The following is a 23298-nucleotide window of genomic DNA, read 5'->3' as shown; positions in this document are numbered from 1 at the left end:
AGGTGCCGAGGAATGAGAAGGAGCCACTTGCCTCCGTCAGAAAGGCAATTTCGGCGGTAAAGCATGCCGTGGCGGATGGCAAAATGACGAGCTTGACGGCGAAGCGTTCGTGAAGCTTGGCGCACAGAAGTTGTAGATAGAAGCGTGAGAAGAGAAGCGATCCAAGTGTCTTGCCTTTGTTCATTGGGCATGTCGCCAATTTCTACGGATGATGAGTCACCCATGATGATAGCTGTCTAGTCAGATCCGCATTGAAGAGATGTCCTAGACAAGGCGTCGGCATCAGAATGCTTACGGCCAGACCGGTAGGTGTCCTGAATATTGTACTCTTGTAAGCGTAGGGCCCAACGAGCAAGACGGCCGGATGGGTCTTTAAGGGTGGACAACCAGCAGAGTGCATGATGGTCCGTAACAACAGAAAAGGGACGACCGTAGATATATGGGCGGAACTTACCAATGGCCCAAATGATGGCCAAGCGCTCCTTTTTGTTTACAGAATAATTTTTTCGTCCTTTGTTAAAGAGCGGCTAGCATAAGCAACAATGTACTCTGGGTAGCCGGGCTTTCATTGCGTAATGACAGCATCGAGACCTACACCACTGGCATCAGTGTGAACTTCGGTAGGCGCCGCAGGGTCAAAAGGACGGAGAATCGGAGGCGACACTAGAATGCGCCGAAGCGTCGAAAAGGCCTCATCACAGTCGGATGTCCAAGACGAAAGAATAGCGTCCCCGGCAAGGAGCTCAGTCACCGGCGAGATGACCGAAGCGAAACTGCGGACGAAAATACGAGCACAGCCCGATAAAAATACGTAAATCCTTTATAGAAGTTGGGCGTGGAAACTCAGCTACTGCACGGAGTTTCGCAGGATCTGGACGAACAGCGTCTTTCTAAACGTGTCCCTATAGAGGAAGCTGACGAGCCCCGAAGCAGCACTTTTTCAAAAATAGTTGGAGGCCGGCATCAGTCAAACACTTAAGCCCACGCTCGAGACGGTCCGAATGTGACGTAAAATCTTTTGAAAACACGACAACATCGTCCAGGTAACAAAGACAATCATGCCACCTGTGTCCGGACAGAATGGTGTCCATCATGCGCTCGAAGGTGGCCGGCGCGCCGCACAATCCAACCTGCATGACATTAAATTCATAGAGACCGTCAGGTGTCACAAAAGCGGCTTTTGGTCGATCGTCAGCGGCCATGGGTACCTACCAGTAGCCCGAGCGAAGATCCAGAGATGAAAAGAATTTGGTACCATGACGGCAATCGAGAGCGTCATCAATACATGGAAGGGGGCACCTGTCTTTTCGCGTTATCTTATTCAATCGCCTGTAATCAACGTGGAAACGTAAAGAGCCTAGCCTCAGAAACTGCGGCTGTTAGTTTCCCTCCGGGCCAGCAGGAGAGCGACGGCGCAGCGGCGAGAGGGAACGACGGCGGGGTGATGGCGATCGGCGGGAGGAGGGGGAGGAGCGGTCAAGATAAAATGAGTCCGTAGAAGTGCCAGCAGCGACATGAGGAGGGAAAGGTTAATAGTTTGAACTGTAGTTGGAACTGTACAGGCGGGGGCCATTGCGGTGCGACTGCGCGTGCTGGCGACAAAGCCGGGTGACATGGCCAGGAACGCCACATGAATAACAGATTAGGCGATTGTCGGAGGTCCGCCATGGATTGTTGACCGGACGTCGAGGAGGCAGATAAGGGCGGGGTGGAGGGGGTGGCGGTGGTAACGGCGCAGCATACGCGACAGGGCAGGGTGGTGGTCGGGCGGCGACAGCGGCGTACGTTAGTGGGGCTGTCACAGGCGTAATTTGAGAGCTTGGCGGTAAAACTTCTGCAACTTGCTAATGGATGGTGCGCCGAAGTGCAGAATCTAGCGATGGGGTGGTTGCGGCAGAAGCAGGGAGGAGCGACAGTTGGCGAGCCACTTCCTCCCGTATAAAGGCCTTGATCGCGGGAAGGATGGAAGGCGGTTCAGAAGTGAGACCGCATGCTGTCTGAGGCTCCAATAAGCGATTGTTCACGAAAGAACGCCGAGTAGAAGCTCGTTGCCTCTTGAGGGCGATGTAACTTTGACAGAGCTGAACCACTTCGACGACGGTTTGCGGGTTTCTGGCAGTCAACATTTCAAAGGCATCGTCGATGATTCCCCTCAGGATTTTGGTGATCTTGCCAGCTTCGGACATAGAAGGAGTAACACGTTTACAAAGATCCACAATGTCTGTTATGTAGCTGGTGAACGTTTCCTAAGGATGCTGAGCGCGGGCTTCGAGGCGTCGTTCGGCGCGCAATTTGCGCACAGCGGGGCAGTCGAACACCTCGGAAAACCCAGTTTTCAAGGCCCACCAGGTGGGCAGGCCGGGTTGGTGGTTTCGGAACCATAGATTGGCACATCGGTCTGATAAAAAAGGACATTGGCTAACTTGGTGGTATCGTCCCACTTGTTGTAGGCGCTTACGTGTTCGTAGGAGGATAGCCAATCATCTACATCCTGGTCGTTGGCGCCACTGAGGAAGCTGGGGTCACGCTGGCGAAGGCCACCAGAGCACATGATATTAGGGGAAGCGGTGGGAGCAGTCGAGCATGGAGTGGCGGTCTGGCTGTTTGCCTCAGGCATAGCGGATGGCGAAGCGAGTGTGCGGCTGCGAAACTCCAGCATGAGGACGGAACGAAGAGCAGCCTCCACCAAATGCAAGGGTACGTTCAATCTCTAGTCGGTGTTCCGATCGAACGTTTAACTAGCGCGTCAGTCTCTTGCGTCTTCTTCTTTGTCTGCCGTCTTCTTTGTAGCACGCGCCTTTCGACATACGCTCGTCGTTTTTGTCACCGTCGACAGTCACCGAGCCTTGGTGTGACACTATTGGAAGAAGAATGCACCAACACCGAATAATTAAGCACACAGGAATCAAGCATTAACACAGTGACTTTCAAATGAACTACTTGCCTAACGTACCTGTTTGATAGCTGGCCGCAAGATAAATGTTCTGTAGTATGAACGGGTTGACAGGACACAAATTTCAGCTTGCTGAAGGAGTCGCAGCATTTTTTCTGAGCTCGCTCCAGAAAAACATATGGCAGCAGAGAGCAATGCATTTCCCGGTGCCTTTCTGTTCAACATTGGCTGACTGTTCCAGGTCAATGAGTGCTCCTTTGTGCACACTGTGGCAGCATAAAGTGCGGAACCACTAACTCCTATTAATATTTTAAAAGGCGCTTGGCACTGCTTGCAAATTCTGAACAATTCCAGGAGGTTATTTTCGAAGACGACAAAATTCCTCTGGTGGTGTACTGGCACAGTAGGAGACTTGCTACTTCTGCAAAGATATAGGTAACATCTAGTGTAATAAATTCATAACAAAAAACACAGTCGCTACTAGTATAGAGATAGATAATAGACACTCACAAAAATAAACTCATCAATGATGGTTCGTAGGTGTCGTCAGCAGGAAATTTCAAAGGGGATGGCTCAACCACTGATTGCAATGACCCATTTGGCAAATTATCCACTGGCGTTGAGCACCTTCTATTCGCAGAGTCTCCAACAAGCTCTAGTGAGGTGTCCAAGGCATGATCAGTTGTTCCACCTTCTTTGCATTTTCTGCAGACCACTTCAGAGAACACAGTCTCTGTGTGCGTACATCGATCTTTCACGACATTAACCTGGAAGCCCGCCTGCACACTTCAGGGCAAAGTGAGGCATTTTCAATAATGATAAGCATGATGGCGCTCAACCAAGTACAGTAAATTCAAGCCTGCTATCAATGTCGTGGTAAAATGAAACAGTATAAGCTATGCATACACAATGAGATAAAGTAATCTTTGAAGCAGCTAAACATTCACCTATTGAATTTTGATCCACAAAAGTCTCATCAGTTTGTGTTGAAGCTATAGCCTGCCTGCAGTAGTCGTGGTCTGCGTTGTAACTTGTCGAAGGCTGCAATGAATACATGGGGAAAAATGAAAAACTTGTGTGCCAAAATACAACTTTGCTCAGCTAATTTGTCTACATACTTTCTCTCTGGCGTGCAGATTAGAGCCTGACACGTCAAGTTGAAAAAGTGAAGCCCCAATTTCCACATTAGCTGCTATCTTATGGGAAAATGATGAGGTCTGTGCATGTAAAACTTGTTTTATAGCACGAATTTTTTGCACACATCCCATCATACAAATAAAATTTAAACGCTCACATTTAGGCTTGTGATAGATGTTACTTCAGGTGCAGAGGCTTCAGCAAGGTCTGCTTCTTCAGTATCTGCTAGATGCTCCTGGAATATGCAGTGACGAAGTAATATGAGCTGCAGACCACTATTTCAAAGGCAGTTTTATAACCACAATAACTTCATATACCGTTGAGATGAGTGGTAGCTCTAGCCTCTTGCAACTTGCCCAGATCGTTGGTAGTAACATGCTAAGATCAAGGTCTGGCACACACTCCATTAAGAAATATACATTGGGAACATGCTTTCGAAAGATGCGCTGCTTTATATTATAGCTGTACATCGCTTCAAGCCGAATAGGATGGTTTACCCTTCTTTTTGCGTCCATATTTTGCTACCTAAGACCAAAATCAAAAGGTGCACATTCCAAATAATATTTACCGTGGGGGGCCCAATTCCATTTTGTTTATCAACTGCGCTTGCAATTTGCGGGTTCAAGTAAGTCGGGAACAAAAAGAGCTGGGGGGGGTAAAAACACATTTCATCCGCTTTGTTGCGTCAACAGACCTTGCGGAAAGGGACAAGGGGACGCGCGTGCTAGGGATATACTCCACGCAACCCCCCCACCCCTCCCCTTCTAACCACATTCTTTTTCGTTCATTATGGGAAGGAAATCTGTGGTATGACACTCCTCCAGCGCCTTCGCTGCTCGAGCAGCCTGGGACTGCGCAAATTTCTTCATGACAGCACGAAATATAACCAGGCTACAACCAGGCCTCACCAGCGAAAACCGATCGGTCTAGGCAGGACAGCCTACTAGGATACGAAGAACCACGTACAACAAGCCACGAGGAATAGGCAAATGGCAAACCACGTGAGGCAAGCACATGGGCAAACAGGAGCTGCAGGAGCAGCTATTTGTACTCTAGGGGCGCAAAATTCTTGGATTCAGGAAAATGGAGCCTTGGCGTTTCTTTTGTAACATTTTATTTGAAGTGCTTTGATCTAAAATAAATATGTTGGTTTTGTAAGTATATTAGTAAACGCAAGAACATGACAAAGCGCATCATTATTCATGAGTTCAATTAGCCATGAATTTACTGTTCGTCCAATCATCAAACCGGACCCTTTGTCTCATAGCCGCTGCCAAATATGGCCACTGTGTGCTCGCACCATCAGTGGTCTGAACTCGCTTTCACGAGCAAAATAAAATATTAAATACTGGATAATACGTAAGACAACCACTGTTGATCGTGTCACTATAAATAAATCTACGTAACCAAGAGGCAAAATTATGTGCTTAAAAATCGTTTCGGGCTCCTTTAAGCTGTTACGAACAGAGGTGGCTTTCGACAATTCTTGGGACATTGGAAGGAGAAAATGGTCATGGGCTCGCCTAGAGCAGGAGCACCCATAAGGGGGAGGGGGGGTGATTTCCAGGTTTACGAAGTCTTCGGAATGTCAATGAAAATGGGAGACTCCTCCCAAATCCGTTGGCATACAAAAGTCGCAGCCGCACAGGAGAACAGCCGATCGGGCAGTGTCGTGACGTGCAGATCCCGTGCCTTAGCCGCGCTCTCCCACGCCAGCCGTTCAGGGCAACCAATCATCTGATGGGCAAGGCGGACCCAAGCATTGCGGAAAAGGAATGGTTAAAGGCTGGTTCTAAAAACCGAGACCTTGTGTAGAGTCCCGACCCCTAGCCTCCACTAAAGCTCACCACTTGGCCAAAGGCTGAGATATACTGACCTGTTGGTCCAGTACTATACAAAGAGAAGTTTATTGACTTCCAAACGCATAAAAAACACACAATACATCGACAATGTGGACCTGTCAACACATACACTTATGTAAAGGATACAAAACAATATGCCGACACAATCCAGATGTTGCAAATCACTCTACAATAACAGTCTCAACCCATACAGGGTCTGCTCGCACTTTTATACAAAAGATACAATAATACAAGGATACAAGGATACAAAAGATACAATAATAAAAAGGAGTACAACTCAAATATTGCCATCCCAATGCACAAGAAGGGGAATAAAGGGGGGGGGGATGTACATGCATACAAGTTATCCAATGCACACTACTTGTGGGATCAATTCAACAATGTCGGCATGGAGAGCCCATTTGGGTTCACGCCGAAAAGCGCGTGTGCCAGCGCTGCAGAAACCGCGCTTCCCCATGTACTTCGAGCCGCTCTGATAGGTATTCCCAGAGCAGAAGGCGCAGGCTCTGCAGCGCCGGGTACATGGCTCGTGCCGGCAGCCTGCGGGCTTCCGCCAGGCAGCGGCGCTTCCAGAGGACGAAAAAGGTACCTGCCACCACAAGCCGCGCAAATGCACACGCCACGGTTGTTTTATCCGCACCGAAAACATACGGTAGACTAGATGCCACATAACTTTCGATACGCGACACTCAAAAGAAAATTATCCCCTATCTCCGGTGCTCTGCACTGCGGGCACTGACTGTTGGGGACAACCCCCCATCGATAGAGATGGTCCTGAGTCGGGAGCACGCCCCACCGCCGTCGCCACTCAAAGTCTTTGACTTGATCCGGCATTGTGCTCGTGGCCCATGATCTTCAGCTCCTAGAATCAGTTCGCTCTGCCTCTTCTGCCCTGAGGCGAGCGCACGCCATGAGGCCGCTTATTTCTGTTGGCGGCACCTCCTCTACGTTTACATCTGGCAGCTCTACATTGAAGGTTTCTTGGAACCTGGCGGCCGCCTGGTAGAAGGGGTGCGATGTTCCCGCTCGCGGTCCCAAATGTCTTTGAGGAATGAAGGCCCTCCTCGCAGTGCTCAGCCAGTATAACAGTAGGGGCCGTCCTGGGTAGTCTTCTTTGTCCAAAAGGCTCACGACTAGCTTGGTCATCACAGTCCGCGCAACCGTTTGGACACATGGTATTCCGAGGCCTCCCGTATTACGGGGAATTTGAACAAGATGTCGCGCCGCTAGGGCCATCTGTCCTCCCCAGAGGAAGGTGCCTAGTAGGGAGGAGAGTCTCCCTGCCGTGCGTCTTGGCATCACTGCCACCCTTGCTACGTAGAGCGCGAAGGAGAGCGCGCTGGTCTTAATAACTGCGATTTTGGTGGCCGTAGACAAGTCAAAACGTGCTGCGTTTGAGAATACCCTGTTGGCTTTGTCGATGGCCAGGCTCCAAGTGGCTGGGGATACGCTTCCTTCTTGAAAGAGGACTCCCAGTACCCTAAAAGCTTCCACCAAGGGGATCGGTTCTGGGAGCGCCTCTTGGAAACTGCCAAAGCGGAGGGTGCGACTTTTTTTCACGTTCAGTTTCGCTCCCGAGAGCGGAGCACATTCCCTGAAAACTGTCAGGAAACTCTGCAGGCTTTGCCCGTCAGGCACAAGCAGGGAGATATCGTCTGCATATGGCATTATCTTCATCTCGTCCTGTCCTATCCCCGGAAAGCCGCGGATGCGACGCTCGCTGACGACGCGCCGCAGCAGTGGGTCCAGCGACAGGACAAAGAGTGCTCGTGACAATGGGCAACCCTGTCGCACACCTCGGGTGACAGTTAAATTGGGGAGCGCCTCTCCGTTCAATATCAAATCACACAACACATCTTCGTAGAGGAGCTTTATGGTCCCTATCAATTCTTCGCGGAGCCCATAGCACCTTAGGACTTGATATAAGTACGGGTGTTCGATCCTGTCGAATGCCTTAGCCTGATCCAGCGATTCGATTACTCCGCTCACTCTTTTTTCCTGTGCGTATGCAAACACGTCTCGGGTGAACGTGAGCGGGGCAAATACGGTGCGTCCCGGTACCGCCAACGATTGGAAAGGCAGATTAAATCTGCCAAAAAAGGCCGGAGGCGCTTGGCGAGCAAGGAAGTAATCTACTTGTAGTCACTGTTCAATAACCTTATCGGCCTCCATGCCTCTGGAGATGACGGCGATGCTCCTTCTTTGGGGATCAAGATGATACGTCATTCTGTGAAGGGGGCAGGTTTTCTTCCATCCCGGATGACCATGTTTACCAGAGTGGTTATCGGGCTGCCGAGAGCGTCAAAGAACTTCCAGTAGAAGGCCGCCATAATGCCATCCGCACCAGGCGCGGATGAGTGTGTCATGTCTCGTAGGACTTCAAACACTGCCGTACGCGATGCTGGGGCACAAAGTGCCGCACCCTCGGCTTCGGGCAGAGCAGGTAAGTTGTCACAGAAGGTGGCAATACATGTCACTCCATCGGCTTCATTTCGGAGGGCCGACGTAAATCGCGAGGCAAAGTGTTCGCGGAAGACGTGCGAGATTACGGCCGGATCCTCGGACATTGTGCCATCGCCCACGTCTACACTCTCCACCCACGCCGTTCGGTCATCGTGCCTGCGCGTGCTTCGGCTGTGCATCAAATCAGCCGTGCACTCAGCTGTGAGCGGCACATCCCTGTTTTGCGTATCCTCATACCCATCTTGCAGGATGCGATGGTATCTGGTTCTCAAGATGTCTAGGTATTATCGCATGGCGAACGTTAACTAAAAAAACGTTAATAAAAGAAAAGAATTAGTCGAATTTGGCAAATCCAAAGGTGGCGTATCCTTCAAACTTGGTTACAAGAAAATTTTTATAGGACGAAAGTGCTACGGCTACAACGAAAGTGAAGATGCCATTTATGAAATCAGCAATTCCTATGAAAATGCAGCAGAAATCGCGAGTGAAACTCATGGCAGAACTCTCCGGTCTGGTCGCATGATGTCTACTAGCTAGGATCATATGAGGGGAGGCGCTTCGAATAGTCTCGAATGTTCAGTGTTATACACAAACATCCGTTGCCTTTACCCAAAAAAAGATGAATTATGCGCTATAATAGAAGACTGTAATGCTGATATTATTGTGTTAACAGAAACATGGCTAAATAGCAAAATAAGAAATAGTGAACTGTTTCATTGTGAAAAGAAATATGTTGTCTTCCGGAGTGACCGAACGGGCAGAGTTGGTGGTGGGGTCCTAATTGCTATCAGTTAATGCATCGATTGTTTTGTTGTACCTATTATAACTAATTTAGAGCTAATATGGTGCTGCCTGAATCTGAACTTTAAAAAAGTAATATTAGGCGTATGTTATCGACCACCCTTGGCTGACTCATCATTTTGCGATAACCTACACAATTCTCTAAATCATATTGTAACTCGTTTCCCTGGTGCTGATCTTTTACTTCTAGGCGATTTCAATTTTCCAAATATCGTCTGGTCCTTTGATAACTCATTTTCAAATCCCCCGTCCGCCGAAGCTAATCCGTTTCTCTCCATTTGCTCAGACTTCAACTTATCCCAGATTGTTAATCGTTCTACACGTGTAACACATAGTACATCGTCAGTTCTCGACCTTATTCTTTCAACATCAGCAGACAACTTATCGATCGTTTCGCACCTGCCCGGGCTGAGCGATCATGATATCCTACATTTTATGCTAACGGTGACTCAAACAAAAACAAGCAGACAAAAAAGAAAATTTCGTGATTTTAACAAAGCTAACTACACCGCCATCAACAGCGAACTCTGCTCATTTCTAGATCTGTTTTTGCCATCACTTCACGACCGGTCCATAGAAACTAACTGGTCCATGTTAAAAAATAAAATTTCCGAATTAACCATCCGATACGTCCCCCTTAGAACCGCCTACAATAACAGCAAAGCGCCTTGGTATAATACACATCTGAACAGATTATCAAACAAGAAAAAGCGTTTGTTCCGTGCAGCCAGACAGTCTTTAAAACTAACTCATTGGCTATCGTATAAAAAAGCGGCTAAATGTTACATCACGTCTTTAAGGTCAGCTAAGTTGTCTTTTTTAAACACTACTCTTCCACAGTTACTAAAGGCTAATCCAAAGCGATTTTGGAATGTCATACGAGGGAACACTAATAACACTAATAACAACACCTTATCATTGCTCACTAATTCAGGGGACTCGGTGCCGTCTCACCTCTGTTCAAAAGTACTTAACGACGCATTCATTCAGTCATTTTCATCCCCTGTACCCACCAGTCATATTCCAGTTGTGAATGCTACCAATTATCAGCTCATGGACCCAATAATATTTGAATCAACAGGTATCAAAGCTTTAATAAACAAACTGAAACCCAAATTATCTTGTGGAACTGACGAGATAAATATTAAATTTTTGCTAAACACTGTAGAATACTGTTCAATAATACTGGAGTGCATTTTTAAGCAATCTTATGATCTTGGCATTTTGCCCCATGACTGGAAATCTGCTAAAGTAATCCCCATCCACAAATCAGGTCCAGCACACGATCCCCTCAATTACAGGCCTATTTCCCTAACATCCGTACCTTGTAAAATTATGGAGCACATTATATACACACATCTTGTTAACTTTCTCGAAAATAACAACTTTTTTTCAAGTGCACAGCATGGATTCCGTAAACTATTCTCTTGTGAAACTCAGCTTGTCTCCTTCACTAATGATTTGCATGCCTATTTATATTCTGGCTTTTCGGCTGACTGTATATTTCTTGATTTCTCTAAAGCTTTTGACAAAGTAAGCCACGCACTACTCCTTCATAAACTCAGCTTTCTAAACATTGACCCTGCTGTAATTAATTGGATCCGCGCTTTCCTCACATCCCGCGTACAATTTGTAAATGCTAATGAAATCAACTCACCTTCTGTCCCAGTCCGGTCTGGCGTTCCGCAAGGGTCGGTTCTGGGACCGCTCTTATTCTTGATTTACATAAATGACTTGCCTTCCTGTGTTTCTTCGAAAATTTGCCTATTTGCTGATGACTGTGTTTTATACCGTAAACTTGCTGATAATTCCGGTATCCTACTAATCCAGAATGACCTTAATAATATTAGCGAATGGTGCAGTAAATGGTGCATGCAATTAAACATTAACAAATGCAAATCAATGAGTGTATCTCGAACTAATGTAACAAGTCCTATGTATATGCTTAATAACGTCCCATTAGAATCTGTAAAGTCATACCGCTACCTTGGTGTAATCGTTACTAGTGATCTAACCTGGAAATTGCATGTCAACTCCATCATCGCTAAAGCCAATCGTACTCTCGGATACATTCGTCGTAATTTCTCCCTTGCACCATCATCATTAAAGCTATTAATGTATACAACATACATTCGTCCACAACTGGAATACGCCTCATCTGTTTGGGACCCCGGTCAAGCAACACTCATACACTCCGTTGAGGCAGTACAAAATCGCTCAGCCCGGTTCATCTTAAATAACTATCAAAGGACAGCCAGTGTTACTAATATTAAAGCATACTTACATCTCGCGCCGTTATCTACTCGAAGAAAACTATCCCGCCTCTCACTTTTTCACAAAATATACTACCATAACTCCACCTTGCGTTCCTCATGGGTTCAGCCACCATCCTACATTTCGTTTCGCCGTAACCATAGTCAAAAGGTAAACATTCCGCACACAAACACAGTTGCCTATTTTAACTCCTTTCTTCCCCGCACCTGTAATGATTTGAATAACCTCTCTGCATCACTAACAAGTATAACTGAAGAACAAAAATTTAAATCCGCGCTGCAATCTTTCTTTTTTGCCTAGTTTTAAAACTTACTGTATGGTTATTTGCATAACATCATTGTATACTGTTGCTTATTATATTTTTATATTGTTGTTTTTAACACCTATGCCGTTTTCCTAAATTTCCTAAATTGCACATGTACCTTGTTCTTTTTTATTTGTTTTGTTTTTCAGATTTGTACGCTTTTGTTAACCTTCTGTTTTTTATATATATCCTGTATGCGCCCCTCCCCTCTGTAACGTACAACTGTACCCTGAGGGTATTATAAATAAATAAATAAATAAAGTCATCGGCACTTTGAATTATCCTCAATCTTCTTAGCCCATCGTTCAGTGCGGCGGTGCGCAGTGCACTTTTCTCCTTACCTGCCCGGACGAGAATTGCCCGCCTTTCCGTCTTCACGTTGTCCCACCCCTCGGGTGACAGCTGGTTGATGTCAGGAACGTAGCTGGACACTTCCGCCCGAATGTCGCTGAAGCTCTTGACGTCCAGCATTAACGACACGTCCATACGCCATAGAGTTGGGCGCGTCGAGCGACCTGCCGAACACCTCAATGTGGCCATGACAGGTGCGTGCATGTGCATGATATCTCTGGTTATCCACGGGTTGTGTTTACGTATCTTCTTGCACCATGTGGGAATAAAACGATCCACGCAAAATTTTATTGTATTTTTAAACCGCTGCCATAAGTGCTCCAGGGATCCCTGCTCGAGGGCTGACTCAAATCCACTAAAAGAAATTTCTAAGTAATCCAATATAGATGTTTCGTCCGCCCGTGCGTAATCTTTCACTAGCACCTGAGGGGAAGGCTCTGTGCAATTGCTTTTGTTAACTAGTACATTAAGCAAAATTATCTTATGATCTGATAAGCCATCCATGACAGTCAGTTCGCAATCGCCGACTTTATTTGAAACAAATACAAGATCAAGTAAAGACTGAGAATGAAGTGTCACTCTAGTATTTTCGTAGACAATTTGTCTTAAGTTATACAAAAATAAAAGTTCTAACAGTTTTTCTGCACTCGAAGTCTCTTTGTGTCCAGGTGACATATTATTCCAGTCAATGTGCGGGAGGTTAAAATCACCAGCCATTATCAACCGTGCATCGGCGTGTGCATGCGCGGATAGAAACAGTCTCACTTCATCGAGAAAATCAGGGGGTGTGTTGGCGGTAGGTAAATAGTTCCAAAAAAATACGTGATGTCTTCGAAGTGTATTCTGCACCAGACCGATTCCGACATACTGCAGTCCACCTGTGCCGCCTAAGAGATGATTTAACTACAATTGCCACGCCCCCACCGTGAGTATCTCTGTCCCATCTAAATATGGTGTATCCTGGAGGAATAATACAGTCATTAGGTGTGGTGGAAGTAAGCCATGTTTCAGTAATTAGAACGATATTTGTTAGTTATTGTTAGTGCTCTTGTGATTGGAGCATACACGTTCACAAATCGCGTCTTCCGCCCATCTAAGAACATGTCTACGGCAATAACACGACCGTCAGGACCGTACGTGCAATGCGCTCTATTGCGAAACGCGGGTGACAAAATAACGCCTACACCGCAGCACCGTGAGTCTGTCAGCGAAAAGAATACATCGATGTGAAAACATGAACGAAAAGATAATACATCGAATGGAGTACGTATATTGCACTCCTGTAGACATAAAACATCAACCCCATGTAATCGCGCAAAATGAATAATTTCGCGCTGCTTGTCTGTGTTGCGAAGCCCTCTCACATTAAAAGTAAGGAACGTAAAGGAAGGCATGGCAAAAAATATACATTGAACTGAAAACTCAGCAGGACGGCGATGCCAACCGGCGCCTACGGCTGGGCAGCAAGGAAGTCCGGTCAGTGCACTCTGCTGCGGATAAAACACACAGTCACACGCGCGCCAACCCATTCCCAACCCGCACGCCATCCATCGTTCGTCCCCCGTACCGCCCGAGTCGACGGGCTGGGATGGTGATCCCTAGATGGCGCCTTGGGGTGGAAGCCGGGACCACTGAAGACCGGAAAAGAGGGAGTCGGACCGCTACAGCCCGGTCTCTCTCCTGTTGGCGCCATGGTGTTCAATTCTCGGGAGGCCTAGAATTCATTTCACTTTGTCACCCGTTAGTAATTATAAGGTATTATTAACGATGCGCCCTTAACGGAGCGCACACTCCCAGGCACCCTTAGAGTGAATGGGGGTAGCTGTTCCGGTAGCAAAGGAGAGGCCCTCGACCTGCGGGGCAAGCTCGGCCGGAATGCAACTACCTTGTAGTGACAGAAGGGAGTGGGCGATTGGTGCCCAGCTCTCGCCGGTTCAAGCCAGAGTAAGGGTCGGAGTCAGAAGTAACAAACAAAACACACTTTATACACTGCAAGAGTCGATACAGAGGAATACACAAACACTAAAATTGCAGAGACGAGAGGTTCACAGAAAAACTAACGCTAAGCATGCAACTACTGAGGTATTCAATAACACACAGGCTTTACAACACAGATCAAACACAACAGTCGCATAAACAAACACCAAATTGTTCACCGGGCACTGTTGCAGTCCGACGCCTCGAGAGTCACGATGTGGCCGCCATGCAAGACGAGCGCCGCTCCATCGCAGGCCCGGGGGCTTGCCAGCAGCGGGTGATCCCCGAGAGTCCAGCCGAAGCACCAGCGAACACGCCGCAACCACTGACTGACTGACTATACAAGCGGCGCGATCTGCATAAATTGGGCGCGCCGCGTCTGTCTGTTAAGGCGCGCTAAGGCTAGCGCGCACAAACTCCTAGCTTCGCTGGTTAGAGCGCTCCCCTTTCCTCCCGTCGAGCCGCGCGTCGTCATTGGTCAGGCGCCGCCGAAGGTTCTGGAGACAGCTGGAATTTTCCAGACTGATGGATCACCGTCATCGCCGGGTGAGGAGAAAGAGGGTGACGGCGACGCGTACAAAGCTACGTGCTCTCTCGCGCGGGGAAGGAGGTTTTTCTAGAACCTTGCGGAAATTTTTGATGCGGCGCCGCACGGGGCTCGTGCCGCGCCGGCTTTATAAAAATGTGCGCCGATTTCGTGACACTGCCCCTCCATTAAAGAATATTGTCCTACAATATTCTCCATACTCACGAACATCGCGCGCACATGCATGCGCTCACTAACTACATTGGGGAAATGTCCACGTCACCCACATACATTGCACAAATTTCACAAATTGCAGTCACACATTACAAAATTCAGACATCAATGCCATGATTTTCACAAACATAACAACGCACTGTTGTCAAGATACACATGAAAATTTAGCAACACAGAAGCGCAGACTTTTTTTCCAATCAGAAGTCGTCAAACTCAAGGAATAGCTTCGCCTATATTTGCACACTCGTGTGTCACCTCCTCCTTATAACACAGCAGTTCGTCTCCATCTTTGAGATAAGCAAGCTCTCTTTTTCACGAGACTCTGTTGTTTCCTCCTCTCGCGAGTTCTGCTCTTTTTCCTTTTACTATGAGCCTTTTCCATCGTGAGTTGTTCTCGCTCCTGTCTCGATTCTTACTCAGTTTTGCTTCCGGGTCGGAAATTTGACCCTGGTCATTCTTGCTGCCAATATGATGCTTGCGGACAGTGCTGGCGCTAGCATGCTTAGTACTATTTCTTGTCGGTTTTCTCGTTTCTTTTTTGTCTTGGCTGCTCTCTTTACGCTTGCGCTTCCAGCATTTCAGACGCTTCTGCTTTGTTTTTCTTCGGGACCTGCCTCGGTCTATTTCACTTGCCTGGGCAGTGCTGAATTCTTTTCCTTTCATTTTTACTTTCTTTCGCAGTATTAGCAGAGGCACGCTTGCTCCGGTTTTACTCGCATAGCCAGAACATTTTATTGATCGAGTATCTCTTTGAGAACCACTTTGTTCTCGATTATTTCTTTCGATTTCCTTCTTTTTCTTTACGACCTTCAGTAGCAATTTCTTTAAGCAGGACTCATTTTCTACTGGAGACTAATACTCTCTTCACTTTTAGTTACTTCTTGTTCCTTAAAGTTTTCCTTGAATTCTTTCATCGCAGTGCACCCTCGATTTCTTCCATATCTGAATCTATCAGTCTAGGATCTGCACTGATGGTCTCCTCTGAGAAAAAGGCTTTCTCATCTTCCTCAGTTTGAAGAACCTCCTCATTAGTCAAGCCATCGCTCCAAACCAGCTCTTGAATTTTCGGAAGAATACTGTCTTGAGCTTCCGCTCCATCTGAGCTTTCGTGCTCGCTGTTATTTCACAGCTCCTCCTCTAAATTAGTCATGCACTCAGACGTGGTGCAATCTAACGTGGAGCTAGAATCCAGTCCTTCATCATCAGGCGATGAGCACACGAATGAGGTTTCTGACTCGACAACTGCCTTCGCAGCTTCGGCGCAAACTGTCATCTCGGAGGGCACATTCTCAATTTCCTGAGAAACTTTAGCTCCGGTTAAGTCCTCTCTTTCTGAAATTTCTGTTGCAGGAACGGTCTGTTCCACATGGTTTCCACGGGTGCTGTGGAAACCATCTCCGAAAGTCATTGTAAGGTTGTGGAACAGACCGTTCCTGCAACAGAAATTTCAGAAAGAGAAGACTGAACCGGAGCTAAAATTTCTCAGGAAATTGAGAATGTGCCCTCCGAGATGACAGTTTGCGCGGAAGCTGCGAAGGCAGTTGTCGAGCCAGAAACCTGATTCGCGTGCTCATCGCCTGATGATGAAGGACTGGATTCTAGCTCCACGTTGGACTGCACCACGTCTGAGTGCATGACTTATTTAGAGGAGGAGCTGTCAAATAACGGCTGCAGGAACGGTCTGCTCCGCAACTTTACTGTGACTTCCGGAGATGGTTTCCACAGCACCTGTTGCTGTCAACGACTCACTCGTTTCAGTGTAACTCCTAATATAAGGCAAGGTAACCTCCAGAGGCTCGGTGATACCTTTCAAACGCCGAATCACAGCTAGCTTCTTCAGAAGAATATCTCTCTCTTTTATAATTCTCTTTCCTTTTCTGCCTGCTTCCTCAGCCATTCTTTTTCTCTTTCGGCTCGTTGTCTACCTCTTTCTTTTCTTTGCCTCTCTCTTTCTTTCTCAGCCTCTTCTCTTTCTTTCTTAGCCTGCTCTAGAACCTCCCTTTCTTTTCGGTCCACCCATTCTCGCAGTTCAGCTCCTTTAAGACCTTTCTCTAGGCCCAATGCAATAATCTCCTTGAGATTCATCTTCAATCTGAACTGCCTAATGCTATCACACAGCACTGCTCAATGGGCCTTCCCAACTACCTTCGCGCGGTACCTCTCGCTATCACTCTGCTGCTACCCTGTTTACGACCTCTTCGTAAACTCTTCCAACTCGTTCTCCGTCCTCTGAGCTTGATTGCACCAAACGCCCTGTCGCGGACGCCTCAATAGTTGTCACCCGTTAAAAATTGTAAGGTATTATTACTGATGCGCCATTAACGATGTGCACACTCCCAGACACCCTTAGAGTAAGTGGGACTTTTTGACGGGTTAGTTGGTACATGATCTTGATTTTTATAGCGCTGAAGAAACACCACAGAAACACCACAGCTTCTGTCTTTTGTGTCTTTCTTCCTGTGATGTTTCTTCAGCGCTATAAAAATCTAGAGTAAGTGGGGGTAGCTGAGAGAGAGAGAAACAATCTTATTTGCTCGAGCTGTTATACGTAGCTGTTATACCATACATCCATGTTTTGTCACATAACTTGAAAGGAATAGGAAAAGAGGTGGTGTTGAATTGGTGTTTCCAGCCCCTGTCAGATTAAGTTCCATGTGCTCGCGCGTGAATAGAACTGGTAAGAAGAGAGATGATGATAACAATTTCAAGAAAAATAATCCCAGCAAATATGTGTCTTGTATGAATAATGTTGTTTACTCGATCCCCCTCTCCTGCGGTTCTTCGTACATCGGCCGGACTGGCCGTTGTCTGAATGACAGACTTAGGGAACATCGCACTAATGTTAAGAATGCTGTTTTCCATATAGGAATTTACTTTCGTGACTGCTCGTGTTATCCTTTATTGAACAAAAGCCGGATTGTCACCACCCGCAAAGATAAGCTAACAAGGACGATTATTGAGGCATCGGAAATTAGGCAGCTTGGTGCGAAATGTGTGAGTGCACCATCCGTTGCCATATCAGAGAGATCAGAGAGATACAGGTTGACTGTGCCGTCCCATGTTTCCATTTCACGTTTTTCTGCGGTGCCAGATTATATATAGCGTTGGCACCCTTAATAAACTTATGTTGTCAGTTCAGCGCTGCGTCTGTCCCATTCTCTTGTCTAGGCTTCGTGCCGTTGCGCTGCAGCACTTGATGTAGAACAAGCAACAGATATACGCTGTTAAAACAGTGTTTTTCAGGAATGGTTTGTAGATTTCCAAGCAATACTTTATTGCAGAGACCAACTGTTATTATGGCAAAAGCCTTTATTGCCTCATCGTTGTCGTCAACAAGAGTGTCACGCTTTTGCCGCGGCTCTTATTGGTCGAGACGGGAAGACGTCATGGAGGTCTCGACCAATCACAGAGCAGTACCATAGTACGCTCAAATGCGTACCTTATATGGAAAAATGTCAATCAATTATCAGTTACTATTTATTAGTAAATATTTATCAAAATATTATTTATACACTAAGTGCTGAATAATACATATTACTCATTATTGGCTAGTTAAACAGTAATTACTAATCATTTACTGTTGCGTAAATAATTATATACTAATAATACCGCGCTGTCTGTAAAATAAACCACACAGCAGTAAAAGTGGAAAAGAAAGCCAGAAAGCAGTCGGAAAAAAAGTCGGAACAAAAAGTCGGAAAAAAATCCGTAAAAAAAATTAACAAACAAAGCAGTTTTTCTAATTTTCTAATTGCAATTGTCCTCCAGGTTTACCAAAACTTCGGAATGTCAATGTAAACGGAGACTCGTCCCAATTGCGTTGGCATACAAAGGACCCAACCGCGCAAGAGATCAGCCGATCGGGCAGTGTCGTGACGTCAAGGTCCGGTGCCGGAGCACCGCTCCCCCACGCCAGCGGTTCAGGGCACCCAATCATCCGATGAGCAAGAGGAACCCAATCATTGCCGGAAATGGAATGGGTAAAGACTTGTGCTAAGAACCAGATACCTTGAGTAGAGTCCCGACCCTTAGCATCGATCAAAGCGCTACACTTGGCCGAAGGCCAAGATATACTGAGCCGTAGGTTTACTACTACACAAAGAGAAGTATATTGACTTCCAAACGTATGTACATATAGTGCAAAACACACTACATCACATATTAACCCGTAGCAATGTCTGCCTGCACTTCCATGCAATTTACATAAAAAAGATACAAAACGATACAATATGTACGATGCAAATCACGCTATATTAACAATCTTACACAGTAGCAGGGTCTGCCTGCACGTCCATGCAATTTACATAAAATTGTACAAAACGATACAAAAGATACGATACAAAAGGTACAAGTCAAGTCTTCCCATCCCAATGCACAAGATAGGAAAATACACACCACCTGTGTAATCAATATATCAGTGCCGGCATGACTAGCCCGTTCGGTTTCACGACAAAGAAACGTGTGTGCCAGGGCTGCAGAAATCGCGCCTCTCCGTCTACTTCGGGCCTCTCGGATAGGTATTCCCAGAGCAGGAGGCGAAGGTTCTTCAGCGCTGACTACATGGCTCGTGCCGGCTGCCTGCGTGCTTCCGCAAGGAAGCGGCGCTTTCAGAAGACAAAAAGTGTGCACTCCATCCCAAGCCGCGCAAATGAACCCCGCGGTTGTTTTGCCCGCACCGAAGACATGCGATAGACCAGGCGCCACATAACTCTCGATGCACGGCAGTCAAATGCGAAGTGGTCTCCTGCCTCCGGTGCTCCGCACTGCGGGCACTGACTGTTGGGGACAACCCCCCATCGATGGAGACGGTCCCGAGTCGGAAGCACGCCCCACCGCCGTCGCCACTCAAAGTCTTTGTCCTGATCAGGCATTTTGCTTGTGGCCCAAGATCTCCGGCTATTTGCCTCGGTCCGCTCCACCTCTTCTGCGCTTAGGCGAGCGCACGCCATGAGGGTACTTATTTCTATTGGCGGCACCTCCTCTATGTTCACATCTGGCAGGTCCACATTGAGGGTTACTTTGAACCTGGCTGGCGCCTGGTAGAAGGGGTGTGGCGTTTCCGCTTGCGTTCCGAAATGTCTTTGAGGAGTGAAGGCCCTCCTCACGGTGCTAAGCCAGTATAGCAGTAGGGGCCGTCCTAGGTAGACTTCTTTCTCAAAAAGGCTCACGACCAGCTTTGCCATCACCGTACGCGCAACCGTTTGAACGCATGGTGTTTCGAGGCCTCCCCTATTACAGGGAAGTTGAACCAGATGTCGCGCCACTAGGGCCGTCTGTCCTCCTCAGAGGAAGGTGCCTACTAGGGAGGCGAGTCTACCTGCCGTACGTCTTCGCATCACTGCCACCCTTGTTACGTAGAGCGCGAAGGCAAGCACCCTGTTCTTGATAACCGCGCTTTTGGCGGCCATATAGTCAAGTCAAAACGCACTGCGTGTGAGACTACCCTGTTGGTTTTATCAATCATTAGGCTCCAAGTAGTTGGGGATACGCTTCCTTCTTGAAAGAGGACTCCTAGTACTCTAACAGTCTCTACCATGGGGATCGGCTCTTGGAGCGCCTCTTGGAAATCGCCAAAGCGGAGGGCGTGACATTTTCCCGCGTTCAGTTTCGCTCCCGAGAGCGATGCATAGTCCCTGAAAACTGCCAGGCAACTCTTTAGACTTTGCCCGTCACGCACAAACAAGGAGATGTCGTCTGCGTATGCCATTATCTTAACCTCACCCTGTGCTATCCCGGCACAGCCAAGGATGCGACGCTCGTTGAGGACGCGCCGCAGAAGTGGGTCCAACGACAGGACAAAGACTGCCGGTGACAATAAGCAACCCTGTCGCACACCGCGGGTGACAGCGAAATTGGGGAGCGCTTCTCCGTTCAATATCATATCGCATGACACATCTTCGTACAAGGGTTTCATGGTCCCTATGAATTCTTCGGGAAGCCCATAGTACCTTAAGATTTCATATAAATACGGGCGCTTGACCCTATCGAATGCCTTGGCTTGATCAAAAGATACGAACACTCCGCTCACTCCTTTTTCTTGTGCGTATGCAAACACATCACGCGTGAACGTGAGAGCTGCAAATACGGAGCGTCCCGGTACCGCCGACGATTGGTATTGGCAGATTAAATCTGCCAGCAGTGACCGGATACGCTTGGCGAGCAGGGAGGTAATCAACTTGTAGTCGCTGTTCAGTAACGTTATTGGCCTCCATGCATCCGGAGATGACAGCGACGCTCCTTCTTTGGGGATCAATATGATACGTCCTGCTATGAAGGAAGCAGGTTTCCTTCCATCCCGGATGACCATGTTCACAAAACTGGTTATTAGGCCGCCGAGAACGTTAAAGAGCTTTCAGTAGAACGCCGCCATAATGCCGTCCGGAACAGGCGCGGATGAATCGCGTCTTCCGCCCCTCTAAGAACATGTTTACTGCGATAACACGCTCGTCAAGACCGTATGTGCAAGGCGCTCCATTGCGAAACGCGGATGTCACTAAAATAACGCCTACACCACAATACCGTGAGTCTGTCAACGAAAAGAATGCATCAATGTGAAAACGCGAACGAAAAGATAATACATCGGATGTAGTACGTATATCGCACTCCTGTAAAAATACAACATCAATTCCGTGTAAACGCGCAAAATGAATAATTTCGCGCCGCTTGTCCGGGTTGCGAAACCCTCACACGTTAACAGTAAGAAACTTAAAGGAAGCCATGGCAAAGAAATTGAATTAACTCAAATAACAAGCCAAACCAAGAAACTACAAAACAAACAATGCGGACACACTCACGGCACGGTGCGGCAGGTAGAGTTCATGAAGGCGCAGCGTTGCAGTAGTGGCACTCAGACGAGAGGGTTCCCTGACCCATGGGACACCCCGGCTGGCGCCCCGGCGGCGGCAGGAAGACGATGCCAACCGGTGCCAATGGCACCGCTGCAAGGGAGTTCGGTCGGTGCACTTGGCTGCGAAAAAAACACAGTCACTCGCGCATCAACAGAGTCCCAACCCGCACACCGTCCATCGTTGGTCCCCCGTACCGCCCGAGTTGACGGGCCGGGATGGAGATCCCTTGATGGCCCCTTGGGGTGGACGCCGGGACCACTGAAGATCGGAAAGGAGGGATGTGGACCGTTACGGCCCTGTCGCTCTCCTGTTGGCGCCATGGGGCTTAATTATCAGGAGGCCTAGTGTCCATTTCGCTTGCCTCGCTGCCGCTCACCTTCTTGGGCTTTTTCTTTGGCGCCGAGCCGCACGGGCCCGACCCGCTATCCGAAGAAAGAGTCCGCTTTCAAAGGTCCTCTTCTGCACCGGGCATCTTCTGTATTGGCCGCAGCGAGGAGTCCCCACTAATGGGTCGCTGGGGCATTGCAGCCGCTAATGAGCCCGGAAAAGGGCGTTCTTCGCTCCTGGCTCTCCCTGATCCCTCCTGCGATTTATTGGGTGTATGGTGCGGAGAGTCTTCTGTCAGGGACTCGGACACCTCCTCAGAGGTCTTGGATGGTTTCCGTTGTGCAGCGGTCATTTTCGGTTCGAACAAAGTTTCCTCCAGGGATAGAAGTTCCGGTATGCAGGACTCTTAAAGCTTCGGAACCGAGGTTGGCCGCTGCTCCTTGTCCATCCGCAGCAATGGTGACCGTTGAAGCTTTATCGTCGGGTTCGGAGTCTCGAGACGCGTGGTCACCATCAGACGGTTCCTCCGGAGAGTCAGCAGCACCGCTTGGCCCTTTGTGGAGCGTGGCAGCAGCAGCTGCTACAGCAGTTGCGTACGTGCGTGGCAGGACGCAATCTGAAGTGACATGCGCGCTACTACACCGCTTGCGACCAGTACTGCAGGTCTCAGTGCTGTGGCCGCACGCGGAACAGCCTCCGCACTTGGTCGCTTAGCAGGCGGCGCCCATGTGGCCTTCTCTTCCGCATCGCGAGCACACCCACTTCATGCCGCGATTATCGAGCATGACTTGATAGCCCGCGATGGAAAAAGGAAGTTCGGTGGGGCTCGTACCATGTCCAGTTTCACTAGACGGCACCCGTCGCGTACGTAGCTCTTCCCTTTAATGCCGGGCTCAGTGATGGCCTGCACCTTTCCGTATGGCGATAATGCTGCAGTCAGGGCATCCTCACTGACACATGGCGGCAGCCTGAAAACAGTAACAAAAACCACTGGAGCAGCAAGCTGCCCCAGCGGCACATGGTGACTGCCGACGAGCACAGCTCCCGCGGCAGCATCATTGATGTCTTGCGCCATCGAAGAAACAGAAGCAAGGAACTTAGTTCCGCCGAGGTGCTGCAAGTACTGCAGCCCCCCGACACCGACGACACCCTCCAGGGCATCAATGATGTCGTCTGCCGGAGCAGGCTCCGGCAACTGGAAGGTGAAGCACTGGGCCTTGGAAGGCCGAGTGCTCGGAGGTAGGTGGTCCATCACCGCACGACCGGGGCGCCAGGCAGGAAACCCGGCGTAGCACCGCAGG

This window comes from Amblyomma maculatum, unplaced genomic scaffold, assembly GCF_055883805.1.
Source record: "Amblyomma maculatum isolate TAMU_Amacu unplaced genomic scaffold, ASM5588380v1 scaffold_23, whole genome shotgun sequence".
NCBI lineage: Eukaryota > Metazoa > Arthropoda > Arachnida > Ixodida > Ixodidae > Amblyomma > Amblyomma maculatum.
This window is presented reverse-complemented; position numbering follows the sequence as displayed.